This window comes from Vipera ursinii, assembly GCF_947247035.1.
Source record: "Vipera ursinii genome assembly, chromosome: W".
NCBI lineage: Eukaryota > Metazoa > Chordata > Lepidosauria > Squamata > Viperidae > Vipera > Vipera ursinii.
Genome location: NC_139522.1, coordinates 32239134 through 32255073, shown reverse-complemented (window position 1 = coordinate 32255073; position 15940 = coordinate 32239134). Strand labels below are relative to the sequence as shown.

At 46.1% G+C, this 15940-nt stretch overlaps 1 pseudogene across 1 annotated transcript; it reads right to left on the bottom strand.

Moving 5' to 3' along the window:
- Positions 1–486: 486 nt before the first annotated feature.
- On the bottom strand, positions 487–7894 carry LOC310648270 (homeobox protein Hox-B4-like; annotated as a pseudogene). The gene is made up of 2 exons: positions 7491–7894; positions 487–818 (listed from the first exon to the last, which is right to left on the bottom strand). The product of its transcript is annotated as a homeobox protein Hox-B4-like (transcript).
- Between the last annotated feature and the right edge of the window lie 8046 nt (positions 7895–15940).

Genomic DNA, 15940 nt, shown 5'->3' with positions numbered 1-15940 from the left:
AGAGAAATAAGGATGGAAAAGAGAGAGAAAGTAAGTGAGATTGGGGTGGGGGGGGAGCGAAGACTTCAGTCCTTCTTAGGTGAAACCAGGACTCATTTATTAAAGAGGATTCTGGCTGTCTAGCTACTGGCTAGCATAAGGTCCTTCATTTGTACCCGAGAGTAAACATGACAAATGGGCCCAAGTTTGGCTTGATTAAGGATAAAGAAGGGATCCATTTTATTCAAATTTGGAAACCTATATAGTGGAACAGAGAAGCTACCCCCAAACACAACCTGGCTTCTTGGCCTATGGGAAAAGCACCCCCTTCTCCTTTCTTCCCTCTTTCTCATATAAATAGTGAACCCAACCACCTCCCTCCCCTTCCCCAACGACCCCTATCTTTCTTTTCAGGGAACAGTAGAGTCACAAAGTAACCTTCCCTTCCAATGTGTTCTTAGCACACATGTCCATCCACACCCACACTCAGGTAGAGCTCAAGGACAGTTATAAATTGGGGGTGGGTTTTGGGAGCAGCCCATTGATTCTGTCCTGGTGGCCTCTTGCCCCGCCTGGCCTGGCACTGGCAAGCTGGCAGAAAGCATTTGGTCGGATCTTAGTATTCAGTAACTTGTGGTCTTTTTTCCATTTCATCCCCTGGTTTTGAGACCATATCTTGATCTGGTGCTGGGACAGGCAGAGGGAATGAGCAATTTCTACCCTTCGCCTCCGGGTGAAGTAGCCATTGTAGTGGAATTCCTTCTCCAATTCCAGCACTTGCTGCCTGGGGTAGGCTGTACTGGAGTGCTTGGGCTCCCCTCCAGTGTAGCTGGGGTTGACTGGAAGAAGAGGCACAAAAGAAGTGGGGAGAAAGGAGGAGAAAAGAACAAGGGCGGGGGGGGTGGAGAGTGTGAAGGTTACTCTTCTGCCCTTTTAAAACAAATAAACAACTGCCTTCACTTGAAGAAGCCGCTCATTCACACAGCCCACAAAAACAAATTGGAAACCACAGCTTCCCCCACCCACCCAAAATCTGCTCAACAGTTTGGATCTTTCCTTCCTTCCCTAATCTCGGAAACTTCTGAACGGGGGGCCACTCCATGGCACCCCAGGCTCAAATCTCTATCAACCCACTAAACATATCCCTCTTCCTCCGGCCTTGCACAGCCTTAAAATCTAAATATCCTGCATTAAAAACTCCCACTTCATTCTCAGCCAAAATGTGGGTAGCTGAACTCTTCAAAGCATTTAACTTTAAAGTTAATCTAGAGTAACCCCATTTACTTGTCAGTGTTTGGAATCCTTGCTGAGAAAGAGAGTGACGGCGGACTGGCTTAAGCTATGAATAGCAGGCCAAGTTTAAATCTTATAGGTCTTACTACTGGTATTTATCGGCAATTATAAGCAGAAATGAGAGAAACAACATCTTTAATAACCAAATCCACCAAGAATGTTGTTGTTGTTAGCTGCGAAGTCGTGTCCGACCCATCGCGACCCTATGGACAACATTCCTCCAGGCCTTCCTGTCCTCCAGAGTCCATTTAAGCTCACGCCTACTGCTTCAGTGACTCCATCCAGCCACCTCATTCTCTGTCGTCCCCTTCTTCTATTGCCCTCGATCTTCCCCAGCATTAGGCTCTTCTCCAGGGAGTCCTTCCTTCTCATTAGGTGGCCAAAGTACTTGAGTTTTAGCTTCAGGATCTGGCCTTCTAAAGAGCAGTCAGGATTGATCTCCTCTAGGACTGACCGGTTTGATCGCCTTGCAGTCCAAGGGACTCGCAGGAGTCTTCTCCAGCACCACAGTTCAAAGGCCTCAATTCTTTGGCGCTCAGCCTTTCTTATGGTCCAACTTTCACTACCATACATTGCAACTGGAAAGACCATAGCCTTGACTATACGCACTTTTGTTGACAGGGTGATGTCTCTGCTTTTTAGTGTGCTGTCTAGATTTGCCATGGCTTTCCTCCCCAGGAGCAAGCGTCTTTTAATTTCTTGGCTACAGTCCCCATCTGCAGTGATCTTGGAGCCCAGGAAAATAAAATCTGTCACTACCTCCATTTCTTCCCCATCTATTTGCCAGGAATTGAGAGGGCCAGATGCCATGATCTTGGTTTTCTTAATGTTAAGTTTCAACCCAAGTTTTGCACTCTCCTTCTTCACCTGCAACAAGAGGCTCTTTAGTTCTTCTTCACTTTCTGCCATTAGAGTGGTATCATCTGCGTATCTTAGGTTGTTGATATTTCTTCCGGCAATCTTAATTCCAACTTTTGATTCATCTAGCCCTGCCTTTCTCATGTTGTGCTCTGCATATAAGTTAAATAGGCAGGGCGACAGTATACAGCCTTGCCGGACTCCTTTCCCAATTTTGAACCAATCAGTGGTTCCGTGTCCAGTTCTCACTGTTGCTTCTTGACCCGCATATAGGTTTCTCAAGAGACCAATAAGATGGTCTGGTACTCCCATCTCTTTAAGAACTTGCCACAGTTTGTTATGATCCACACAATCAAAGGCTTTAGCATAGTCAATGAAGCAGAAGTAGATGTTTTTCTGGAACTCCCTAGCTTTCTCCATGATCCAGCGTATGTTGGCAATTTGATCTCTAGTTCCTCTGCCTCTTCGAAATCCTGCCTGCACTTCTGGTAGTTCTCGATCCACATACTGCTGAAGTCTAGCTTGTAGGATTTTAAGCATGACTTTACTAGCGTGAGAAATGAGTGTAATGGTGCGATAGTTTGAACATTCTTTGGCACTGCCTTTCTTAGGAATTGGAATATAAACTGATCTTTTCCAATCCTGTGGCCACTGTTGAGTTTTCCAAATTTGCTGGCAAATTGAGTGTAGCACTTTTACTGCATTGTCTTTTAAGATTTTGAATAGCTCAGCTGGAATACTGTCACCTCCACTAGCTTTGTTGTTGCTCAGCTTTTCTTTTTTTTTTATTGAAAAGTTTTAAAATACAATTTTCCTTTAAAAAAACCCCCTTCCCCCTCCCTCCTCCCCCCCTACCTCCCCTCCTCCCCCCTCCCTCCTCCCCCCCTACCTCCCCCCTCCCCCCCCTACTTCCCAGAGCTGAATACAAGGTATATATATATATAAAAAAGCAAACCTAAGCAACCATATACTAACAACTATAAATTCTAAAATCCATCACTCTCTAGCTTATATAGGATAAAACAAACCTTAACAATATTAAATATATGTATAAAAAAAACTAGAATAAGAAAAGGACACTCTCTAGCTTATATAGAATGGAACAAACCTTAATAATATTAAATATATATTAAAGACAAAAAAAAAGGAAAAAGAAGAAAAAAACCCCTTCTCAACCCTATACTTATCCTAAATAAACTCCATCCATTTTATCCATTCCATGATATAACATTCTTACAAATAATTTTCCAAATTAACCAAGGATCCCAAATCAAAAAACTTTAAAGTCAACTCTTCTGTAATCGGCCGTTCCTCTTCCAGTACCACAATCCAAAAAAGCTCACCCTTTCCACAGAACCACCAAATATAAAAATATATTGCGTCTACACCCAAATCTTTTCCCCCCTCCCCTACATGACTACTTGACTATATCGTGAAAGTTCCATAGACTTCTGCAATTCCTGCTACTTTCTCTTCTTAGATCGTTTTGCAGCAGCACGCGTCACCCTCTGTTTTATAGATTCATCCGACGAGGTTGTATCTTGATCTCCTCCAACACCGTTGTCTTCTATCTGACCATCTTCGGCCTCTTGATGCACTCCTTCTCCAGATCCCTTTCCAGCTTCCAAAAGTGTTAATGGCGTTGCATTTAAAACATTATTGTAGAAATCACGCGCTTGCATCACAGTAACCAAACGGTACTTTTTACCTTCGTGCGTCACCATCAACCCCACTGGGATCTCCCATCTGAACCTTATATCTCGCTGCTTGAGCTCTTGCACAAGAAATGTAAAATCCTTCCTTCTCCTTAGAATCTTTGGAGGAATTTCTTTTAAGACCAAAACTTCTTAATTAGCAATCATAACTTTAGTATCATAAGCAGCTTGTATAACTTCATCTCTAGTTTCCCTTTTTGCAAAATATACCACCACATCTCTAGGCAACTTTCTCTGTCTGGCAATCCATGAATTCACACGAAACACTTTGTCCATGCCTCCTTTTATTTCAGATGCTGGCTGTTTCAACACTATTTCAAAAGCCTCAGAAACCAGCTGCTTTAGATCTTCCTTAGTATTCTCCTTTAAGCCTCTAATTCTAATGGCAAACTGCATCTGGAAATATTGAGCAAGACACAGTTCCCTTTCCATTTTATTTTCATTCTCCAATACTTTTGCTTCTAATATAGCATTCTTTTGAGTCAAGTCTTCTAGCTTTTCCTCCAATTCTTCCACACACCGAGCCACTTTAAACACTGAAGTCAAGATGTCTACCCTCATCGCTTTGAGCTTCTGTTCCATCCTCTCCTCCATTCTCTCCTCCAATTTCTCCAATTTCTCCTCCATCTGTGCAAATCTAATATTAATTGATTCCAAAATTACCTGGGTATGTTTTTCAAGAGCATCTTGTAAGTCCTTTGATGTCAATACATCAGGAGGATGCAGCGCCTGCAATAATGATTGTTGCACGGGAGAAGTTCCAGCACTCCGAAGAGTTTTAGGGGGTGGTTTAGCCGCCATCTTTTACCAAATATGACGCACTTTCACTTCAGATTTGTAATCCAAAAAAGTCCATCAAGCTGGAGAGTAAAACATAGTAATCCTCTTTACCATTTCCTCTTGTATCGCTCTGCCTGCTCCTTTAAATCATAGTCATTCCTTCAGGCAGGGGTGGTCGCAGACGGCTGGCTCTGCTCCAAGAAGTCAGGAGCAGAGGCGACGGCCAGCTGGGAGCAGCCCAGGCTACGGGGGAGTTCAATCCTTCAGCCGTCCAAGCCATAAGCTCAGGCGGCCCTGGAGAACTCTACCCCTACCTGGGAGCTCGCCCCCTCCTCTTCTCCCGAGGAGGGGGCTTCGGATTCGCCCGAACAGCTGATCGGCGCTGTTTCGGGCGAAAAAACAACAGCTGAGCCGCGGGCAGCCCGGGAAGGCTCCCTCCGTCGCCGCGGAGCCACCGGATCTCGTTGCTCAGCTTTTCTAAGGCCCACTTCACTTCACATTCTAGGATGTCTGGCTCGAGGTCAGTGACCACCTCATTGTGATTATCAGGGACGTTAAGCTCATTCTTGTATAGTTCTTCTGTGTAATTTTGCCACCTCTTCTTAATCTCTTCTGCCTCTGTTAGGTCCCTGCCATTTTGGTCCTTTATCATGCCCATTTTTGCATTAAACGTTCCCTTCATTTCTCCAATTTTCTTGAAAAGATCTCTGGTCCTCCCTATTCTATTGTTTTCTTCTATTTCTTTGCACTGTTCATTTAAGAAGGCATTCTTATCTCTTCTAGCTATTCTCTGGAATTCTGCATTCAATTGGGCGTATCTTTCTTTTTCTCCCTTGCCTTTCGCTTCCCTCCTTTCCTCAGCTATTTGCAAAGCTTCCTCAGACAGCCATTTTGCTTTCTTGCATTTCTTTTTCTTTGGGATGGTTTTGGTTGCTACCTGTTGTACAATGTCACGAACCTCTGTCCATAGTTCTTCAGGCACTCTGTCTATCAGATCTAATTCCTTAAATCTATTTGTCACCTCTACTGTATATTCAACAGGGATATGATTTAATTCATACCTGACTGGCCTAGTGCTTTTCCCTACTTTCTTCAGTTTAAGCCTAAACTTTGCAAGGAGAAGCTCATGGTCTGAGCCACAGTCAGCTCCTGGTCTTGTTTTTACTGACTGTATAGAGCTTCTCCATCTTTGGCTGCAGAGCATATAGTCAATCTGATTTCTGTGTTGACCATCTGGTGATGTCCATGTGTAGAGCCGTCTCTTGGGTTGTTGGAAAAGAGTGTTTGCTATGACCATCGTATTCTCTTGACAGAATTCTATCAGCCTGTGCCCTGCTTCATTTTGCACTCCAAGGCCAAACTTGCCTGTTATTCCAGTTATCTTTTGGCTTCCTACTTTAGCATTCCAATCCCCCATGATGATAAGAACATCATTTTTTGGTGTTAGTTCTATAAGGTGCTGTAGTGCTTCATAGAACTGGTCAATTTCATCCTCTTCAGCACTGGTGGTTGGGGCATAGACTTGGACTACTGTGATATTGAATGGTTTGCCTTGGATTCGAACTGAGATCATTCTGTCATTTTGAGGATTGTATCCCAGTATTGCTTTTCCTACTCTTTTATTGACTATGAAGGCTACTCCATTTCTTCTGAAGGATTCTTGCCCACAGTAGTATACCTGATGGTCATCTGAATTAAATTCACCCATTCCTGTCCATTTTAGTTCGCTGATACCTAAGATGTCAATGTTCAGTCTTGTCATCTCTTGTTTGACCACGTCCAGTTTTCCTTGATTCATGGATCTTACATTCCAGGTTCCTATGGAGAAAAAATCTTTACAGCATCGGACTTTCCTTTCACCACCAGACACATCCACAGCTGAGCGTCCTTTCGGCTTTGGCCCAGTCGCTTCATTCTTTCTGGCGCTACTAGTACTAGCCCTCTGCTCTTCCCCAGTAGCATATTGGACGCCTTCCGACCTGAGGGGCTCATCTTCCAGCGTCATATCATTTTGCCTTTTGGTACTGTCCATAGGGTTTTCATGGCAAAGATACTGGAGTGGTTTGCCATTTCCTTCCCCAGTGGATCACGTTTTGTCAGAACTCTCTGCTATGACCTGTCCGTCTTGGGTGGCCCTGCACGGCATAACTCATAGCTTCATTGAATTACGCAAGCCCCTTCGCCACGACAAGGCAGTAATCCATGAAGGGGCCACCAAGAATAGGAATGACATATAAAGTGCAGTTAAACCTCACTTTACTGGACTGATAACCAGCATAAGTATGCTGAAATCACTGGCACTGAACAGGCATCAATAAGCTCAGGGGCAGCAATTTAAGTGTCCCAGGACACTTAATATTCATCCACGTGTACAGGAGAGTTGAGTGTTCACCCCAAAGTTCTATAAAGTTTCTCCCAACGTGTAAGACACTCTTTCATACTAAATCCACTTTTCTCTAAGTTCACCTTATAGCAACCTCCACTGCTCTGAAAGGAGTTTGAGACAAACCATCAAGAGGCAAAGATGTTTTTTTTTAATTAAAAAAATGCAAAAATTGAATTAAAAAAAATCCCATACCTCCTTAAAACTTTTCCAGAGGAAAGGAAAGGAAGGGAAAGGGAAAGACAGAGATTCTGAAGAAGGATATTAACAGGGACTTCAAAGGCAGTTGGCCTAGAAGAGCAATAAGAATTTATGAAGGATGTAATTACAGCGCTCTGCAAACAGGGAGACAATAAAACTCCAAGGGGAATGTTTTTTTTTTTACAGCAGGGGTAATAAGCCTTTATTTCCTTTCCCTAAGTCTTCCCAATGAGACTTAGAGGTGCAGGTTAGTATAAAGCGAACAACTCTTTCAGGTTCACTTACCGCTTTAACATGAACCTTCTTCATTCAAGGATAAGCTACCGACTCTTTTCCAGAGGATGGGCTTTGGTTGAGAGTTTTGGCTACGGGAAGGCTGTGGGCTTGGCGTGATGGATTCTCAAGTATGATTTGATTCCGACAGATTGTTCTGAAGTCCAGCTGGAGCATGCTGGCACCTGGGGGAGAGGACCGGTGGCTGGTGCCCAGAGCCCTGACATGGAGGTTACTGGTTGGTTACAGGCAGACCTCGCTGGGTACAACGCCTCGTGTTCTTCCGTCGCCTCTGGCCGCTGAAATATTCCGGAGTATGACTAGGAAGATAATTGTGCTGGGAATATTCTTCGCATGGTGGAAATTTGGGTTCCACGTAGTTGGAGTTGATCAAGAAAGAACTCATGGCCATTAATTTTGGAATTGCAAGAATGTGCGCACCGGCACACACACACTCCCTCACTCTCACACACGCACACCCCAAAAATATACTAAAATTTATTCTTATTTCTTTTGCCCCTCTCCCCTTTGCCCTTCCTTCCCCTCCCCTTCTCACTCATTTTGCTGTTTCGCAGAGCCCTCCTACTTTTGCCGTCGACTGAACTCTTAGCTGTACATGTGACCCTATGAACCAATAGAAGGGTAGCCTGGGATTCCCGGATAACTAAATAATCAAGGAAGAAAGTTGTTGCCTTTCCATTGCCACCTCACATTCAACAAACAAGCAAGTAGCTTTGAAGTCAGTTGGTATTATTTTTGTGAGAGTCCTCACAAGGCCAATGGTTCGTTGAGGTGCTTCCAAGAAAAAGGCAGCACGCAGGGATGCAATCAGGTGAAGCTTTATTTAAATATAAAGCAGAGAAAAAGAGTTCCCTGGCATGGAGGCATCCATGCCTGCATTGAGCCCATGGATCAGATCCAAAGGAAGCTAGAACAAGAGCTAAAGAGCAGCCCCTGTGCAGGGGTTTTTAATAGGGATTCCCAACCCCTCCCTTACCAATGAGAGTGAGGGGGCCGGAGGGCCATTAACTCTCTACAATGGGGCTGCAGGGGCCAGAGGCCCCTGACCCACCAGTGGGAGCAAAGGTGCCTCTTTGCTCCCATCTGGTGACCTTTTAAGGAACTGCCATGGCTGGCACAAAAACATCTAACAATTTTATCTGTAAAATATATTCCTGGGGAGGAAAGCTATGGCAAATCTAGACAGCATACTAAAAAGCAGAGACATCACCCTGCCAACAATATAGTCAAGGCCATGGTTTTCCGAGTTGCAATGTATGGCTGTGAAAGTTGGATGATAAGAAAGGCTGAGCGCCAAAGAATTGAGGCCTTTGAACTGTGGGAAGTCAGCTCCCCAGAGAAGGAAATATTAAAAGGGCAGGAAAATATATTTCCTAAAAGGATCTTAAAGAGTCTCCCTTCCCTAAGCAGAAACCAACTCTATAGAAATGCAGATGTAAACCATTCAGGAAGGTTGAAGCTAAGAAGACTCCTAAAATCTACATACCCCAGCCCCAGGGAGGTGGGCTGGGAAAGACAACCAGCAAGAATCCTAGAGGGGCACACCTAGGCTCAGGACAGAATACCTGAGAAAGGAAATACAAAGCTTGAAACAGGAAATAACTCCAGACAATAGAGTCCAGGGGGTATAAAAACCTGTGAGGTGTTCTCACAATGAATCGTTAAAGGTGCTTCCAAGCAAAGGCATCACGCAGAGATGCAATCATATTAGCTTTATTCATGATAGATCAAAGAGAAAGAAATACTTGGCATGAAAGCATTCATGCCTGCATGTGAGAGAGAAATAAAATAAAACAAGCTAGTATTACATGACTAAAAGAAGGACTAAGAGCTAGGAGAGGAGAAAACTAGAAACTAGAATTAGAAACAAAGAGCAGCCCCTCGTGCAGAGGTATTTATGGGGGGTCTTGGTCCCTCCCTGACCATAAAACACTCTCACCAATGGGGCTGTGGGTCCGAGACCCTTGGCTCATCAGTGGAAGCAAAGAAGCCTCTTTGCCTCCATCTGATGACCCTTTTGGGGAACTGCCAATGGCTGGCACTAATCATCTAACAATTCCCCTTCTTGCCAGCCAATGACAGGGACCAGTGAATGTATGTAAGGGGCGAGCAGGTGTCATAGACATGCATGAAAACATTCAGAAGGCCAAACACAAACGCTTACACAGAAGGTTGTGCCGGTCAATGGGAACAGGTTTGGTAAACAGATCAGCTATCTGGTCAGCTGTATTACAGTGCTCAACATGTATAAAACCCCTTTTGGTAAGCTGCCTGACATTTTTATATCGTATGTCTATATGGCGAGATCTAGATCCTACTGCATAAGCCTCCGAGATTGCAATTGCGGCAGTGTTGTCCTCTAGAATTTAGATAGGCAGAGGAGGAGCTGCCCAGATGCTCGTTATCAGCTCATTGAACCAAGTCAAATCATTGGCCGTGTCTGACAGGCTGGCAAATTCAGCCTCGGCCGTGGAGCAAGAAATAAATTTTTGCTGCCTAACATTCCAATGTACTGGGCAGCCATTTAGCAATATGAGGAAACCAGAAGTGCTCCATCTAGTTTTGGTGTCGCCAGCCCAGTCTGCGTCTGAGTAAGCGGAGAGCTGGGCCGTCTTCCCCTTCTCTGGTTCTAGCATAAGGAGGGCATCAGCTGTGCCCTTTAGGTATCTAAGCACCCTTTTAACAGCAGTCCAGTGGAATTCCTTTGGGTGTTCCACATGCCTGGACAATAGATTCACAGCTAAAGCTATGTCAGGTCTGCTCCAATTGCTGATGTATAGCAAGGAGCCAATCACAGATCTGTAAAGCGTGTTATCTGTGAACTCAGGACCGTCCTTATGGGTGTGGTTGTAAAAGTCGGTTTGCATTGGGCTATGCGTGGGATTAGATTCTGTCATTTTGCATTTGGCCAGTAATTCCTCTATCTTTTCTTTTTGGGATAGAGCGAACCCCCCTTTAGTGGCCAAAATATGCACACCCAAGTACTTGTCAACCCGCCCCAAAGACTTCAGAGTAAATTTTTCTTCCAGGGCCTTCGCAAATTCATCACACCCTTTCTTGTTTGGCCCTACATATAATAGATCGTCCACATAAACTATCACCCGTTCTGTGGTACCCTTGGAATTGCGTGTGAAAACACATTGATCTGCATGAGATGTATGGAAACCAACTCGCTCTAAACTCTTTCTAAGACAGTCATACCATAATTTCCCTGACTGCTTAAGACCATATAACCCTTTGTGAAGCAACCATGTATTTCCCCCTTCTTGCTGGTAGCCAGGTGGGGCCCTCACGTAGATCTGCCGGTCCAAGTTGTCGTGGAGGTAAGCCGTCTTGATGTCGAATTGGAAGACTTCTTCTCCCAGAGCGGCTGCAGTCACGAGGGCGGCCTTGACGCTCTCTGCCCGGACGGTTGGAGAGTAAGTCTCCGAGTAGTCTTCCATATAACGCTGAGTGAAGCCCTGGGCTACCAAATGGGCCTTATACAGGTAGAGACCATTGGCAAGTGGTTTAGCCTTGTAAACCCACCTTGTGCCAATGACTTTCCTCTCCTTTGGAGGTTGCTGGGGGGTGAAGACCTTGAGTTGTTTTAAGCTCTGCATTTCCTTCTCCATCGCGAGCTGCCATTTCTCCTGCTCTTCGATGGGCAGCTCCTGGATGTCAGAGAAGGATTTTGGGGTGACCACAACGCTGTTGACAGACGCGATGTGGCCAATGTCAATTCTCTTTGGCGGGATCCCTTTGTTGGACCGCTTTGACCTCCTTACCTTCTGCCACTCACCGCTCTTTTCTTCCGCGGGTCTCTGAGGTGTCGTTGGGGGTGAAGACGGTGTGTCTTCCTCCGTGGGACTGGACACATCTTCATCTTGTTCCTCACTTTCGTCGGTGGCAGGGTATGAGGTCGCCTCTGGTGATGTCGCGGTCGGTGTGTCCTTGCTGGGTCGGTTGGCATATGGGCTCAGATCATTTGAGTGGATCTGAGTCCAATTGGAGTCCTCTTCGAAAGAGGCAGATTGGGAAGTCACAGGCCTGCCCCCTTCTCCCAGGAAACGATAGGCCTTGGAGCCAGGAGCATAGCCCAAGAACCTTAGTCTCTGAGAAACAGATCTCCCCTTCTTCCACAGCTGCTTGGGGATGTGCACCCATGCATAGGAGCCAAACACGCGCAAATGTGCCAGATTTGGTTTCCTACCGTGAACCAGGAAATATGGGGTCTGGTTCACAACACTGCTCCAGGTGCGGTTTAAGGTGTAATTGGCATAATGAATTGCCTCCCCCCAGTATGATTCTGCGACACCGGCGTCTGCAATCAGACTACGCATCATGGTTTGCAGGATTCCATTCCTTTTCTCAGCTACACCATTCTGCGAGGGGGTGAACGGTGCAGTTAGAAAATGGCGGATGCCCTTACGCCTTACCCAGTCCTGGAACTTCTGAGACATGAACTCAGCCCCGCGATCGCTCTGCAATTGTGCGATCTTGGTCTTGTACTGGGTCTCTACGAAGTTGTACAGCGACTTTATGGCGTCAAAGGCTTCAGATTTCTCTGTGAGAGTATACACGTGACCGTAACGTGAAAAATCATCAACGGCAGTGAGAAAATACCTTTTCTTTCCTAGGGATGGTGTAAAAGGCCCAACCAAACCAACATGTACTAGTTGGTAAGGGTATTGAGTCTTACGGGATGACACCTTTGGTATAGGAGCAGCCTTCCTCTTTGTTTTTTTGCAAATGGCACAGTCTAGAAACACGTCACAGTCCTTGAGCTGGACTCCCTCAGCAAATTCTCCCATCTTTTTAACTACAGGGAAGCTTGCATGTCCTAGCCTTCTGTGCATGAGGTGGACGCACTTATTGTGAATTGGCTTTCCCATTGACATTCTCTTGGCTCTAGTTGCTTTGAGTGGTGCTGTAGGTGCCTGCTGAGATTCAGGCTCCTTGCCCACACTGCCCTTGGAAAGCCTTGGGGCAGGTTGTGGTGCCTTGGGAGAAAAATATGGTAAGCCATTTATTATGGTAATATTTCCAATGACCTTCTGGTCTCGGGTGACATGACCTCTCCCCTTGCGAAATAAGACTTCCACTTTGTCATCGTCACACAATTTGGTGATGCTTAAAAGGTTGTTGGCTATGGAAGGGGCGTGCAAGACACCTTCAACTTTCCCAAGTCCAGGTACAGAAACAAAACCCTCCCCAACAACTAAAGCAGTATCACCGTTTGCAACCTTGACAGATGAGTTAATTTTCTTTAACCTTTTAAAACCTTGACTCATATTAGTAATGTGAGAAGAAGCTCCAGAGTCCAGTAACCATAAGTCAGTGGAGCTATCAGCCTTTGTTGTGGGGGTGAGGGAACAAGTATGCAGTGAATTTCCCTTGCCCCTGCCACGCCCCCTTACTTGCCCCTTCCCTCTTACTTGATTGGGACCACGTTTAGGGGCTTGATGTTGATGGGGGCAGTCTTTCTTGAGGTGTTCCTCAGAGCCACAGATGAAACATTTAAGCAGAGCATTAATTTGCTCTGAGTTGTGGCGCCCCCTTCTGGCTTGCTGAGTGGTGACTCTGGCGTATTCTCCAGCATTTCTCCTTCTCCGATCTTCTTCGATCAGTCTCCCTGTGAGGTAGGACAGATTTAAGTCTTCCCTCTTGACCGCTTCGAGTGAAACAATGAAATTGCTCCAACTCCTGTCTAGAGAAGTAAAAATTATGGAGAGCATGTTCACATCAGACACAGGAAAATCTCTGGAAATCAATTCTGCCCTGAGTGCCTTTAATTTTGCAAGATGTTCAGGCATGCTGGCACCAAATTTCAGTTTGGTTGTATAAAGCTCAGTTGTATATCTGGTGATGGAACCAATGGTATCGCTGTTGAATAAATTGTATAACAGTTCCCAGACCTGAGCAGCTCTGAGACCAGCTGGGATGCTGGGGAACAAGTTATTGTCCAGAGAACTGAGTAGAGCAGAATAAGCATGCAAGTGTCGCAGCTCTTCTTGACGTCCCCATGGGGGAGGGGGTGGTTTTCGAACCATTTGTAGAATCCCATTCTTTAAGAGATATAGCTGTATATCTTTACTCCAACTGCTATAATTTTCTCCCCCTAGTTGCAGCTTTTTAAAATCTCTAGGAAGATCTGTGGCTAGAAACTCGGACCCATATTCAAAAAAATCTGACACGTCCATTGATGTAAAAGGGAGCGGAAAAATGGTTGTTCCTGAAGTGGTTCCTTCAGTGAAAGGGGTCCCTCTAGTGGTCAAGGAGGGAATTTTTTCTTGTTGCTTATTTAGTAATTCCAGATGGGCGTGCCCGGAAACCATGTGATCCGGGGGAGGGCGTTGTTCAGGGGTTCTCCCTTCTTCCCATGAGGCATTGGGGGGGGCGGAGCCCAGATTTACCAGCTCAGACTTGCTTCAATGGATCCTCCCGAGAATTAAAGCCACATGGATTTTTATCAATGCCTGTTTTGCCCTGAGGAGCCCATTGCTGGTCCTGAAGACCTGAAGAGAAGGTGGGAGGCCGCGGGGGTTGATTGTTGGGAGGCTGCAGGCTGGATTCCCCCCGGCAGTTGGGCCCTGGGGAGAGGATGGGTGGTCTTGGGGGGGGTGTGGGCACCCCCGACGTCTGTTTGGCCGCTGTCTTGCTAGCCTCTAAGGCAGTGGCCAGGGCTTGCATTGCTGTCTGGAGAGCCGTTGTAACAGTTTTGGCTGGGCAGACATCATTGTCATCATAGCACTTTAGGCTTTGTGGTGGGGAGAACTCAGGATTTTGCATGCTGTCTTGGCCGGAAGCCAGGGATTGCATGTCATTTCTGCTGTATGCCAGGGACTGCTGGCAATTTTGGCTGGATGTCAGGGACTGCTGGCTTTCCAGACTTAAAAGAATCAAGTCTTTGTTAGATTTATTGGGGCCGCCATCTTGTTTCCTGTGCCAGACCACGTGGGCGGAGCCATCTTGTTTCCGCTTGCCCCAGGAAGCTGTAGCTCACAGCTGGGAGGGGGGGTTCGCGCCAAAAGCCCTGGGGTCCCGGGGTCACTAAGGGTGGCAGGCGCCATATTTGGGAGCCTCGTGGTCGATAGGGAAAGGCTCACCAGAGGTTCTGAGGCTTTCTGGGCTGTTTCCTGGGCTGCTCCTCCCCTCCCTTGCATTGCAAAGATCTCTTTAAGCAGCTCTTCACGTTCCTGTGCAGTCAGTTTACTCACGTGGCGTTTGGTTTCAGCCAGGTCCGTCTCTGCAGCATCTGAGCAGTCTTGGACATTCTGCCAACCTTGTATGCTCTCCTCTGTGGCGTTCAGTTGTAGAGAGGCATGTGAAGGGGTCCTGGACGCTCTGCTGGATCCTCTGACGGAATGAAGGTCATTTGCGCTCTCATCTGCAGCTGAGGTTGCTTCAGGGACTGAAGTCTTGGATGTAGGCAGGGACGTTGTCTTCGATCGATGACTCCTAGTCACGATGGGAGAAATCCTGCCATCTGTTATAAATGGATTTGAGCCGGGTCTTTCAGACATCTTGTTGGCTAGTTCCTGGCTGGCTTGGAAGCTTTCCTTTAAACCATCCTCTGGCTACCAACTTGTGAGGTGTTCTCACAATGAATCGTTAAAGGTGCTTCCAAGCAAAGGCATCACGCAGAGATGCAATCATATTAGCTTTATTCATGATAGATCAAAGAGAAAGAAATACTTGGCATGAAAGCATTCATGCCTGCATGTGAGAGAGAAATAAAATAAAACAAGCTAGTATTACATGACTAAAAGAAGGACTAAGAGCTAGGAGAGGAGAAAACTAGAAACTAGAATTAGAAACAAAGAGCAGCCCCTCGTGCAGAGGTATTTATGGGGGGTCTTGGTCCCTCCCCGACCATAAAACACTCTCACCAATGGGGCTGTGGGTCCGAGACCCTTGGCTCATCAGTGGAAGCAAAGAAGCCTCTTTGCCTCCATCTGATGACCCTTTTGGGGAACTGCCAATGGCTGGCACTAATCATCTAACAAAACCCACTACCCACATGTGCTCAGGCCCTTTTCCTGTTGGATCCATCTTTCTGTCTGCCTTTCCTCTGCAATAAACTACAACCTTCTTCCCAAAGCAGTTGCCATGTTTATTCCCCACTTGGAGAGGAACCATGATGAAGACTTTTCTTCCAACAATTTGGCACCCCAGGATGGGACTCCAAGCTAACCTCTCCAATGGACTGAGACTGGTAAGCCCATCCTGCTGGCAGCAGACCCCTTTGCGTCTGTGGATGGATTTTCCAGGCCCTGCCCATGTGGAGTCAGGGTAGTAAAGGGAGTTTTGGGTTTGAGCTCAAGGGCTGCTTTGGAAAGAAGGTGAAGGTGAGTACCTCTAAATTTTAACTTTAAAGCCCAGGGGGGGTAAAAGAAATGTGTATATGTTTCTGTGTGTGTGAGTGAGAAGACCTTTTTTCCCAATCACAGTTGGA